General features: G+C 50.2%; 1 pseudogene; it reads left to right on the plus strand.

Moving 5' to 3' along the window:
- The first annotated feature begins 10,688 nt into the window (after positions 1-10,688).
- LOC125124741 (interferon regulatory factor 3-like) lies at positions 10,689-11,969 on the plus strand (annotated as a pseudogene).
- Positions 11,970-12,610: the final 641 nt, after the last annotated feature.

Genomic DNA, 12,610 nt, shown 5'->3' on the forward strand with positions numbered 1-12,610 from the left:
AAGATATTCCATGCTCTTGGGTTGGAAAAATTAATATTGTAAAAATGACCATACTACCCAAAGCAAACTAGAGATTCAATGCACTCCATATCAAATTACCCAGGACATTTTTCACAGAACTAGAACAAACAATCCAAAAATTTATATGGAACCACAAAAGACCCAGAATTGCCAAAGCAATCCTGAGGAACAAAAGCCAAGCAGGAGGCATAACTCTCCCAGACTTCAGGCAATATTACAAAGCCGCAGACATCAAGACAGTGTGGTAGTGGTACCAAAACAGACATACAGACCAATGGAATAGAATGGAGAACCCAGAAATAAACCCAGAAACCTAAGGTCAATTAATCTTTGACAAGGGAGGCAAGAACATAAACTGGGAAAAAGAAAGTCTTTTCAGCAAGTGGTACTGGGAAAACTGGACAGCCGCATGCAAATCAACGAAACTGGAACACACGCTCACACTATGAACAAAAATGCACATATGTACTCAAAATGGTTTAAAGACTGAAACGTAAGACAAGACATCATCAAACGCCTAGAACAGAACAGAGCAGAACATTCTCTGACATCAACCTTACAAAGGTTTTCTCAGGTCAGTCTCCCAAGGCAACAGAAAATAGAAGCAAAAATAAACCAGTGGGACCTAATCAAACTGACAAGCTTTCACATAGCAAAGGAAACCATAAAACAACACAAAAAGACAACTTACATAATGGGAGAAAATAGTTTCAAATGATGCAACCGGCAAGTGCTTAATCTCTAAAATACACAAACAACTCATACAACTCAACAACAAAAAAGCCAACAACCCAATGGAAAAATGGGCAAAAGATCTGAATAGACATTTCTCCAAAGAAGATATACAGATGGCCAACAAACACATGAAAAAATGCTCAACATCCCTGATTATTAGAGAAAGCAAATCAAAACTACCATGAGGTACCACCTCACACCTATCAGAATGGCCATCACTAATAAGTCCACAAATAACAAATGCTGGAGAGGATGTGGAGAAAAGGGAACCCTCCTGCACTGTTGGTAGGAATGTAAATTGGTACAACCACTATGGAAAACTATACATAGAACTACCGTATGACCCAGCAATCCCACTCCTGGGCATATATACAGACAAAACCTTCCTTGAAAAAGACACATGCACCCCTATGTTCAGGGCAGCACTATTCACAATAGCCAAGACATGGAAACAACCCAAATATCCATCGACAGATGAATGGTTTAAGATGTGGTATATATACACAATGGAATACTACTCAGCCATAAAAATGAATGAAATAATGCCATTTGCAGCAACATGGATGGAACTAGAGATTCTCGTACTAAGTGAAGTCAGTCAGAAGAAGACAAATACCATATGATATCACATATCTGGAATTTAATATATGGCACAAATGAACATTTCCACAGAAAAGAAATGTATGGACTTGGAGAACAGACTTGTGGTTGCCACGGAGGAGGGGGAGGGAGTGGGATGGACTGGGAATCTGGGGTTAATAGATGCAAACTGTTGCATTTGGAGTGGATAAGCAATGAGATTCTGCTGTATAGTACTGGGAACTGTATCTAGTCACTTATGATGGAGCATGATAACTGAGAAAAAAGAATGTATATGTGTGTGTGTGACTGGGTCACCTTGCTGTACAGTAGAAAATTGACAGAACACGGTAAACCAGCTACGATGGAAAAAAATAAAAATCATCAAAAGAAAAAAAATAAATCAACTTTATGAAAAACTTAACACACTGCCCTACGTTTTCTCATTTTTGTCTGAGGAGAGCAAAATTTTACATGGACGTATACTGGTCCACCCACAGTCTCATCTGAGGACGGCTGACCCCTCCCAAACTGTGGGTCCACAGAATTAGTCACTTAATCAACGAGTATTTACAGAGCACCTTCGATGTTTCAGGCACAAAGCTGGTCTCTCAAGATCAATGTGTTTGCTGTCCCAGCAGAATCTCTTGCCTCTGTGGACATCGGCAAAGTTCTGCTTTTGGAAGCACTTTATGGACCAAAGAAAACCAAATAACTCACTGCAGAATGAGGTTTATTACTAACCCGATGGAGCAAGTGATTACAGGCACTTGACATTGATGGATTGGCTGTAAATTGAGCATAACAATGGGAGTGACTTGCAGGAGATTATATCTGGGATGGGACCTCTGGCCGCTCCTCTTCTTGGGAAAAAAAAGCCTCCTGTGGGAGGTGGGGCCTTCAGCACAACCTAAAGGCAAAACCATCCGGGGCCACTTCAGCTGTGTCTACACCTAAATAAGCTGCTGGCTTTGCAAGCAGTCTCTAGGGCCGTAACTCTTCCTGACTCTCACCATTCCCGTGGGTCCAAATGGGGACTCAACGGTTAGGGAATCCCTTGGCAGGAGAACTTGATCCTAGCTAAGATGATTAAAAAATAATAACTATTACTGAGCTCCTAGAATAAGCAGAGCAGATGCAAAGGAACAGCTCCTCAGCCGCTTCCTCTTCCGCAAGAGGTGACAGGTGAAGGGCAGAGAGTGAGGGCGACCAAGTGATGCTGGACCCACAGATTCCGGGGGGGGGGGTCTTGCTTCCTTGTCCCAATGCTACAGTCCAAGAAGCCGTGCTTACTTATTTATTTCTTTCTTTGGCCTAGCCCGCGGCAAAGGGAAGTTTCCAAGCCAGGGATCGAACCCACACCACAGCAGCGACCCAAGATGCTTCAGTGAAAATGCCAGGTCCTTAACTCGCCACACCACAAGGGAACTCCACGCAGTGGTGACGTTTAAATAGTGGCTTGGAGTTGTCTTTCTTGCCTGAGAATCACCAGAGGTACTTGGCAAAAACGAAAACTCTAGGTTCCTTGTAGGGGCCCTGAATGAGAATTTTCCGAATCTGTATCTTAGAGAAGCCCCCAAGTGAGCCAGAGCCACCTGAAAGCTGAAGCACTGTTGTCCTAAGGGTTCTCTTCCTGTCTAGGGATGGCTGCGATGACAGCACGCGTGGGGACCACGAACGTGACCGGGAGGAGGTCAGACAGGATGTGTTGGATGGAGGCAGGCGTGAGGCGGGGTGGGGCGTGAGGGGTGGTGGAGGCAGGTGCGGGGGCTCTTTCTCACGACCACTCCTGTGCTCTCCTTCCAGGGAGGGCGTGGCCAGCTTGTGGTCACCTTAACCTTGGTGGGTGTTCTCTAGTGACTGTCACTGCTTGGCTTGACTTTTCCAAGGTCTTGTTTGGGGTTTTGTTTTGGTTTGGTTTTTGGTTTTTGGTTTTTGGGTTTTGGTTTTTCAGAGTCGCACCCAAGGCATGTAGAAGTTCCCGGGCTAGGGGTCTAATCGGAGCTGCAAGCCACAGCCACAGCAACACCAGATCCGAGCCACGTCTGTGACCTACACCACAGCTCACAGCAGTGCCAGATCCTTACCCTACCGAGCGAGGCCAGGGATGGAACCTTTGTCCTCAAGGATACTAGTCAGGTTCGTTTCTGCTGAGCCACGACGGGAACTCCGATGTTTCCAAGGTTTCTGTTCACCTTGATGGTCTAGGGCCCTGCATTCCAAAACCAGAGGTGACTCTCCAGGCTCACACAGAAGTTTCCAGAACAAAACCCAGGCTGGTGAGTCCTGCCGATGAGAAGACAGGCTCTAGGCTCCAGACCCTAGGGAGCTGTGTGTCCTTGGACGCCTCCTCATTGGTGCAGCCGGCTTACCACCAGGACCCAGCCCAGCTGGGGGTCGTGAGCAGCAAACGAGACAATCCGTTCCAAGTTCTCATCCTGTGCCTGAAACAGGCATGACAATCTTAGCTTGAAGATACAGCCTGTCAGAAAGAGCTGGCCCCATGGGGAAGGGCACATCCAGTGACAAGTGTCACCATGGAGGGGTGGGTGCCGGGGGAGAAAGACAAGCTTATTCGTGGGAACTCACAGAGCTGCGCCCCACTGTGTGGGAGCTGAGGTCGGGGGATGGGGGGACCGCTGTTCAGAGCCCCTGTTCGTGCCGGGGCGGGGATCCTGTGTGCTGGGAAAGGAAAAGAAAAGAAAGGAAGTGACAATCTCACTGTGTATGCGTCTATCATCCTGGGGGCGCAATAGAGATGCTAAGAATCCTCCAGACCAGGCTCCATCATTAAATGAAGAGAAAAAAAAAAGCTTATCACTAGGGAAGATGGATGCTCTGGGAAACCAATGCTTTTAGGACAAAGAGAAGCAGCCTGACACCTTGTGAGGCGGGGGAGGCCTGTTTCCTTCATGACTGGTTACAGGCCTTGGGGCCTTTTGTGTTCTTTCATTGTCTTCTTGTCCCATTTTCTCCCCCCAGGCCCCAAGCTGAACTCGGGGCGGGGGTGAGGGCAGTGAGGGGTGTCTGTGAACAAACCCTTGTTGGGAGGTGATGGGAGGGGGCGGATTTCCTGGCAGGGAAAGGCGCACCGTCTCTATTCAAAGGGCTTTATTTTCTCACACGGCAGAGGCAAGTCTGTACAATCTCATCACAACCTCAACCTAACACGTGTCGAAGCCTCAGGGGGTGCAGGGGGCATGGATGGAGCTCTTAGGTCTAGCTGGCTCAAATTAAACAAATAGAGTTCAAATTAAAGTCGCTGGCTGTGTTGCCTTGGGGACATCACTTGACCTCCCTGAGCCTCTGTTTCCTCATCTGTAAAATGGGGTCAAGATACTTACTCTTACAGCGTTGCTGTGATTAATTAGACGGGGTGGTGCAGAACAAGCCCTCAGAGAAAGGACACTGCCCACATGGATGCCACTGTCACCACCACTTACAAGATGTTAGGAGAGCGACGACGGAAACCAGCATAACATCAAAATGTTCCCTGGTTTAGAATCACAGCCGCATTCAGGCATCGCACAGACTGCCTGTTTCACGACCCTAAGAGCAATGGCAGCCGTTGCTCAATTTATTTTGTAAGCTCCCTGTCCTTTTTGAGAAAACACTTATTTCCAGGGCCGAAAACCTCCGGAGTCCCCATCTCTTTTGAATCACAGAGCAGTATCATTGACAGACAAATTCTCCATGAAAAATGCCTGCTGCCTCCCCCATCTCACCACCAGCAACCAACTTCCAAATCCGCCTTCTTTCTCAACATGGGTCCCCAAGGCACATGTCACCCAGAAAGGAAAGCAATTGCTATTGCTCCAGCTCGGGTTTCCCCGGGTGTTTTTAGACCCACAAATTTGTGTTGCCATGTTCCTGTATTCCCAGAGCTGTGGATTACTTTAAGAACAATTGAGAAAGCAAAGAGGTGTGAGAATGAAAATCCATGTATAGAATATAGACAAGGACTAGGACCCAGAAAAGCAAAAACACAACCTCCCGAAGTGGTGGGCGGAGCTGTTCCGCAAACCCTGATGGAATCCCCACCGTGTGGCAGGGGCTGTGCCAGGGGCTGTGCCAGGGACTGGACATCGAACAGAAGAGGACACAGTCCAGGACCTAGACGCTCACAGCCTGGAAGGGAGACGGGGATAAATGCCACAGCCGGGGAGAGGAAGCATAGCCATGGGTGCTGTGGCATCCTTGGGATTGGCTGGCCCAGTGACAGACACCTTCTGATAAGCTTCCTCTGGTCTGGTCTTGTCTGAGGGACCAGTCTCAGGAGTAGGTCATGAACACCCAGGGACATCCCAAAATACCTCCCCATCCCTCACCGGTCTCCAGGCCTGAACTCCCGCGCAGGACTTCCTTTTGGCATAAGGGACCACCCCTTGGTTAAATGCCAGCAGCTCTAGGAGCTGTCATCGTCAGCCACCCCAAAACCACTTTCCTTAATTCTCTTAGCAGAACTGTACAGTTCACAAAAACATTTTAGGATTTATTATCTGGCGGTAGGGCAGGCAGTTGTGTCCCCACTTTGCAGATGAGGAAATTAAATAATTAGCCTATGGCCTCAAAGCTCAAAGGTCCCAGATCTGGGGCCCAAAACCAGGTCTTCTGACTCCAAGTCTAGGGCCCAGCAAAGCCAGCCAGGACCGTCATTAAAGCCAGACAGGACTGTCATTAAAGCCAGCCAGGACTGTCATTGTTCCCTAGCACCTAAGGTTTAAGGGACTCTGGCCTCTCAAAAGTAGACACTTTGTGGTCCTGATGGAGAAGGCTGAGTTAGTATAGACGAGTATCCTTAGTCTGCCTTCTTCCAGTTCTCACATCCTTCGATGCTCAGACCCCGCTCGCCCAGCCCCACGGGCAAGGGGCAAGGCAGTGGCAGGGCGGGGAAAGGCTAGTAAGAGTGACCAGTTCCTGGTGGTTACCGTGGGCCTACACCACCCCAAATGTCCCTACACCCTCGTGCTCCCACCTGTGTCACTGCAGTCCCTCCCACCCCCATTCTTTAGGGATTTCACACACACACCCCCCCACACACACACACACCACACACACACGAAGAACCTCCTGGGACCTCAGACCCTTGAGAGGTGCAACAGACTCGGATGCCCTTGTGTTTCCACTGGATCCCTGACCCCGACTCCGCCCTGTGTGACCTTGGCTCCGAGTGGCCAACATCACCTGGGGAGCTCAGACCCTGCAGCATGTGGCCCTCCCCCGGAGGTCACTTGCTGAGGTCGCACTATCCCAGCCAGAATGTGAAGAGATGGGCCCCGTGTATCTGACCCCAGAACTAAACTCTTAACCCTAATGCAACACTGAGGGTCGCCCCCGACAGCCGGCTGTGTCTGAAGGGTTTGCAGGTCCTGACTGCTCTGAGAAGCAGTGACATAGGCCAGCTTAAGTCCGGGGTGGGGGTGGGGGTGGAGCAGAAGCTGTTAATCTCAGATCTGGCATTCACAGTGCTCATTAGTGGCGGAAGTGTCACCGTGCCCCTTATCTTCCCATCCACCTTCTACAGTCAGAGAGCCGGGGCCTGTGATTTCCTCAGTGGGAAGGTCCCCATCTTCGGGGACCAACAAACCCTGGGAGTGACGGCGGTTTTTACACATCACCAAAAGAGACTCTGACCTAAGCAAGCCTCCTGGCATTTTTCCCAATTTCCCTAAAACGTGCCCTCAACGCCTGGGAGAGAATCTTGTGCAAGAGGAGAATGTTCCAGAAATGTGGTTTTCATCCAGACCTGCCCCCCAGGGGGCCAGGCTGATAAAACGTATCGGCACCTAGTCAGTCCAGACCCCTCATTCCTGCGCCTGGGTCGCACAGATGTCCTCAGCAGCAAAGGCGGACCTAAGCCCCTGGAACACCAAATTCCTCCTCCTCACGGCTTATGTTAGTTTCACGTAAGTTGAAAATCGAGCAATTACATGTCATGGCCAAAATAAGGATCTTAAAATTGCAATTACAGCCAAGCGATGGTAACCACCTTAGGACCCCAACTCAAAAAAACAAAGGGTGGCAGTAGGTCACATCTGTCTGGTGCTGATGGCCTGTCCTGTTGTCAGTGTGTGGCCTGGGACCACCACATCAGCACTGCCTGGGAACTGGTCAGAAACGCAAATTCTCAGCCGCCCCCAAGACTTCCTGAATCAGAACCCCTGAGCACGGAGCCCAGCAATATGTTTAACAAGCTGTCTAGGTGATTCTTTTTTTTTTTTTTTAAACATTCTGGCGACACCCGTGGCATATGGACATTCCCAGGCCAGGGACTGAATCTGAGCCGGAGCTGTGACCTATGCCAGAGCTGCAGCAACACCAAATTCTTTCCGCTCCTGGGCTGGGAATCGAACCTGCACATCTGCAGCCACCTGAGCCAGTGCTGTTGCATTCTTTACTCACTGTGCCACAGCAGGAACTCCTGATGCTAAGGCCCCGAAGTTCGGAAACCCTGCCTTACTTCACGGAGTCCTCACAATGACTGCGGAAGATGTAGTGACCATTGGGCATCACTGTTGCCATTTTACAGAAAAGAAACTGAAGTACCAAAAATGTTGAGTCACTTGTCCAAAGTGAGTAATAACAGCAGGATTGGGATTCAAGGCCTTCTGCTCCCCTGCTTCTCCCAACGTAAAAAGTAAGCAGAACAGAGAGTCAAGGAAACAAATGATTATTCCTGGGGAAAGCAACTAAAAGTAGCTTCAGTGCAGGGTCCAGAAAGGAATCAACATCTATCGAACAGCAGTTACCTGCCAGTCACTGCATATAAGCATCTTGTCTCATTTAATTCTCACGGAAGCCCAAGCCAGGTGGCATTCTGAAATCTGATCAGGTAGCGTAAGCAACTTTTTCCCAGGCTCTCCCAGTAAGTAAGCTGCAGAGTAGAACCCGAATCTTGCCTGCTCTGCTTCTGAGATCGTCCCAGGCTCCCCGGGGCACACTTAGACATCCAGCCCATGCATGCGTCCTCATGGCAAAAAGACCAGAAAGCCAGGGATGACTGCAGAGGCAGCAGCATGAGATCACCCCGCTCCAGGGCCGAAAAGCCACCTCGACAGCAATTGTGGGGCTTTCACAGCCTCGCCAGTGACCTCAATCTTCTCCTTCCGCCCCTCCCTTCTTTCCCTCTCAAAAACCACCGACTTTTCCCTTTCACCTTGTGAGACAAGGAAATCAAGTTCTTACCAAATGAAACATGTTTGTTCTCTTCCTGTTAATTGAACATTCACCTTCCTTTCCAGGGAAGCAAGGCCTCTCATGGGTGATGAGGCCAGAAATGGGGTGATCTGCCGGGGGAAATCCCAGCCATATTCAAGGAGGATTATCATAATGTTATGGATGCTTTTAACCAGCTCCCCACACAGAACACAGACACACACACCCTCGAAACTGGCCTGGAATTTACCAGCAACCTTCCAAGTCCATGGCTTAATTAACTTGCAGGCAATGCATAACATGTCAGGAAATGTCTAAAATCAAGCAGCACAGGAGGGTGTACAACTGAAAGCCACAGTTGCTCAGCCCTCATTTTGAAGAGGTTTTTTGTTTGTTTTTAATCATCAAGTTGCGTATTTCTTTTCGCTTAAAAAAAAAAAAAAAAGTATTCCCCCACCTTCTGTTCACAGAATCAAGGGAACACAAAATGAAAACTCTGGGTGAAAATATTTGTTGACATACATACATAAAACCCACCCCAAAACTCCCTAGCTTATTACCAGCGATTGGCTGTCAGGTGCTTTCAGGATGGAGCTATTTTATCAAGGGCTTGTGATCACTCCCGTTCTGAAGCCTGACATCTCCTGTCCCAAAGTCAGCGCTCAGGGTCTGCAGAGCACAGGCTGTTCCCAGGAGGTCCCCCGTCCTCTCCTGCCTTCATGCCTTGAAACCTGTGGGTCTCTCAACCTGGACTCCCCCCTCCATTTCTTTTATTATTTATTTTTTGATCTTCATACTTTATTACAGCTGCACCTGCAGCATATGCAAGTTCCCAGGCCAGGAGTCGAATCAGAGCTGCAGCTAAAGCCTACACCACAGCCACAGCAACACGGGATCCAAGCTGCATATGTGACATACACCCCAGCTTGTGGCAATGCCTAATCCTTAACCCACTGAGCAAGGCCAGGGATCGAACCCACATCCTCATGGAGACAATGTCGGTTCTTAACCCACTGACCAGATGGGAACTCCCACCTCCTCCGTTTCTAACTCCTTCTGCTCATCTCTCCAAAGCCAGCCCTGGTGCCAACTTTCAGAGACGTCTTCTCTCGCCTCCACTGGAGTTTCCCAAGGTCCCACGTGCTGGCCCTCATCACACTACTTTTCACGTGATTTTATGACAGTCTCTTTTTGTTTGTTTGTTTTTGTCTTTTTGCCATTTTCTTGGGCTGCTCCCGCAGCATATGGAGGTTCCCAGGCTAGGGGTCTAAATGGAGCTGCAGCCGCCAGCCTACGCCACAGCCACAGCAACACAGGATCCGAGCCGAGTCTGCAACCTACACCACAGCTCATGGCAGTGCCTGATCCTTAACCCACTGAACAAGACCAGGGATTGAACCCGCAACCTTATGGTTCCTAGTCGGATTCCCTAGCCACTGAGCTGTGACGGGAACTCCTATGACTGTCTATTTCATTGGGGGCCACCTCCAAAGCTGGGAACTCCACGAAAACATCTCACTGTCACTGGGGCCAAAAGAGGGTCAGACACACAGTGAGGATCCAGGGCAGCTGAATGACTGAGTGAATGAGTGAGTGAGCGGATGAATGAGTGAATGAGTGAATGATGAGTTAATGGGTGAGGGAATGAGTGAATCAGTGAGGGAGGGAAGGAGTGAGGGGGGGAGGGATGATCACACAGATGTTCATTTTCCCAGCAGCTCTGGGTTCACCGCGCGGAGGAAAAAGATGCGGTCACTCCCTCCCAACAACCTTACAACTCTGCTTCCCCCCCAGGGACTCATTCGGTCCAACTTGGCCACAAGTGTCTCCAGGCTGCAGAAACCCTAGTCCAAAGCAGGGTCTAGATGAGCCCATCATCATTCTCTAGAGGAACCCAGGGGTATCACCAAATTCTTACCATCCGTCACAAAAGCAAAGCTAGGCCAAAATCCGGGAACGGGCTCCACTCTGAAACGGTCCGGAAATTCACTTTGGCTCAGGCCTGCCTAGCATAAGGCCAGTGTAAGAAGGTCTGTGGATCTGTATTTATCAGAAAAGCAGTAGATAGAAAAGAAAGGCCCACTGCTCTAAAGCTCAGCTGATGGGAAGGTGCTGGTGTGTAGAGCTATGAGCTTGAGAGCAACCTGGAGCCCTAGGCAGGCCTGCCCCCCCTCCCCCGCCCCCCTCGACACGGGACCATGGGAACCCCAAAGCCTCAGATCCTACCCTGGCTGCTGTGGCAGCTGGACCTGGAGCAGTTGGAGGGCGTGGTCCGGGTGGACCAGAGCTGCAGGCACCTCCACATCCCTTGGAAGGACATTTTGCAGCTGGATGCCCAGCATCCGCATCTCCCAGCCTGCGCCAAGGTCACCCCTGGGAAAGACAGGCCCCACCTGCTGACCCATAAGAGGAACTTCCGGTCCTCCCTGCACGCAAAGAAGTGTTGCATTCAGCAGAGGGCAGACCAAGGGCCTCCAGGACCTGCACGAGAGCTACGAGTTGGTGACCTCCGGGGTTGGAGACTTTCCTGAGGCAGAAATCTCTCTAGACCCAAAGGCTGATGCGGGGGTTCTGATACCCAGGAGGAGTTCCAGAGGGACATGGGCTTGGCCCTGGCTGTGGGACCCTGGAGCCTGGCTGTGGCCCCTGAGCACGCTTCTGGGCTCTTGCTGAGCTCCACCTTGGACCTGCCTGCTCCCTGCCCAAATTCAGACTCTCAATCCCACCCCCCCCCCATATCCACTGTTGGTCCCTGAAGAAGATGAGTGCCGGCTGTGGCATGGGAAGAGCTGGGATGGAGGAGTCTCTCTCTCCTTCACATGGCTGCTACTCCTGCTCCAAGGTAGAGTTTGAGAGCATCACCTTCCATCTGGGTGCCGAGCCTTCCAGCAGACTCTCTTCTGCCTGAGGGGCTGGTGGGGACAGGATACTGCCTGGGAAGCCCATAAGAAGGTCAGACCCCAGAGTGCAACAGGCTACCTGAGGTTGTGCTATGCTGCCTTAGGGGTATGGTACAGGAGGGGTGGTTAGCTCCGTAGGGAGCCTGGCAGCCACTCTGGGCCCAGAGGCTGGGGCACTGCACTGGACCTGGGCCCTGGGCAAGAGCTCCTCCCCAGGGATGGTCACCAGCTTGATGGTGAGGTCCCCAAGGACGAGGAGGGGGGGGCACATTCAACCTGGGACCTGTTGTGGCCGATCTGATCATCTTCATGGAAGGAAGTGGACGCTTAGCATCTACACACTGTGGTTCTGTGGGGGGAGTCATGGTCCCAGTGCCAGCTGTCAATCAAGAGGCTCCTGAAGGTCAAGGTTGTTCCCATGTGCCTCAGCACCTGCCAGATATGGCCCAGTTAGGGGGTACCTCCTCCCTGGAGCATAGCATGTGCCTGCACATTGCCAACAGCCACCCACTCTTCCTCACCTTGGGCCAGTACAAGGCTTACCTTTACCAAGACCTGGTCAAGGACATGGATTTCTAGGTCACTAGGGAAGCCTGAGCCCTTGGCTCCTCACAGATATGGGCCCTTCCCGCGTCATCTCAACCAGTAAACGAATTCTTGCAGCAGTCCCAAAAGACCCTCAAACAAAAAGCAATGTATAGAGAGTAGAAAACCATACTTTGATCCTGGCCCATAAAATGATTCTCAGAGAAAGCCATTGCTAAGAGTATTTTAGAGGTTGCCCTGCCATGAGCCTGTAAGACAAATCTGGTGTACAAATGACCACGTGCAATATTTTCTAAAATATTTCCACTAGTTGCCACGACATAAAAATCATGTAGCCGAGATATTTTCCTGGAGTTTTCAGGGTGGCAGAGAAAGAACTAGACTATCACAAGATAACATGAAAAGTACCTGGTTTACAGCTTTCCTTGGAAAATGCGAAGACTCACCATCCCCTTAGCAACGACTAGCCGAAGCCGAGTGGCGCCGGTTGCTTTCGCCAAGGGTGTGCTCTCGAAGGTGTCACGGTCCTCACCTGCCCCATTTATAAACCCATTCTGGCCCCCACATGCATTTGAGTTTGCAATCATTGGTGTCTATCCTTACGAAATCCATCTGCAACATGAATATTACAAGCACTGCCTACAGTTTTCTTCGTTTTATCACATCCATGTCGA

The sequence above is a fragment of the Phacochoerus africanus genome, chromosome 4 (assembly GCF_016906955.1).
Source record: "Phacochoerus africanus isolate WHEZ1 chromosome 4, ROS_Pafr_v1, whole genome shotgun sequence".
NCBI lineage: Eukaryota > Metazoa > Chordata > Mammalia > Artiodactyla > Suidae > Phacochoerus > Phacochoerus africanus.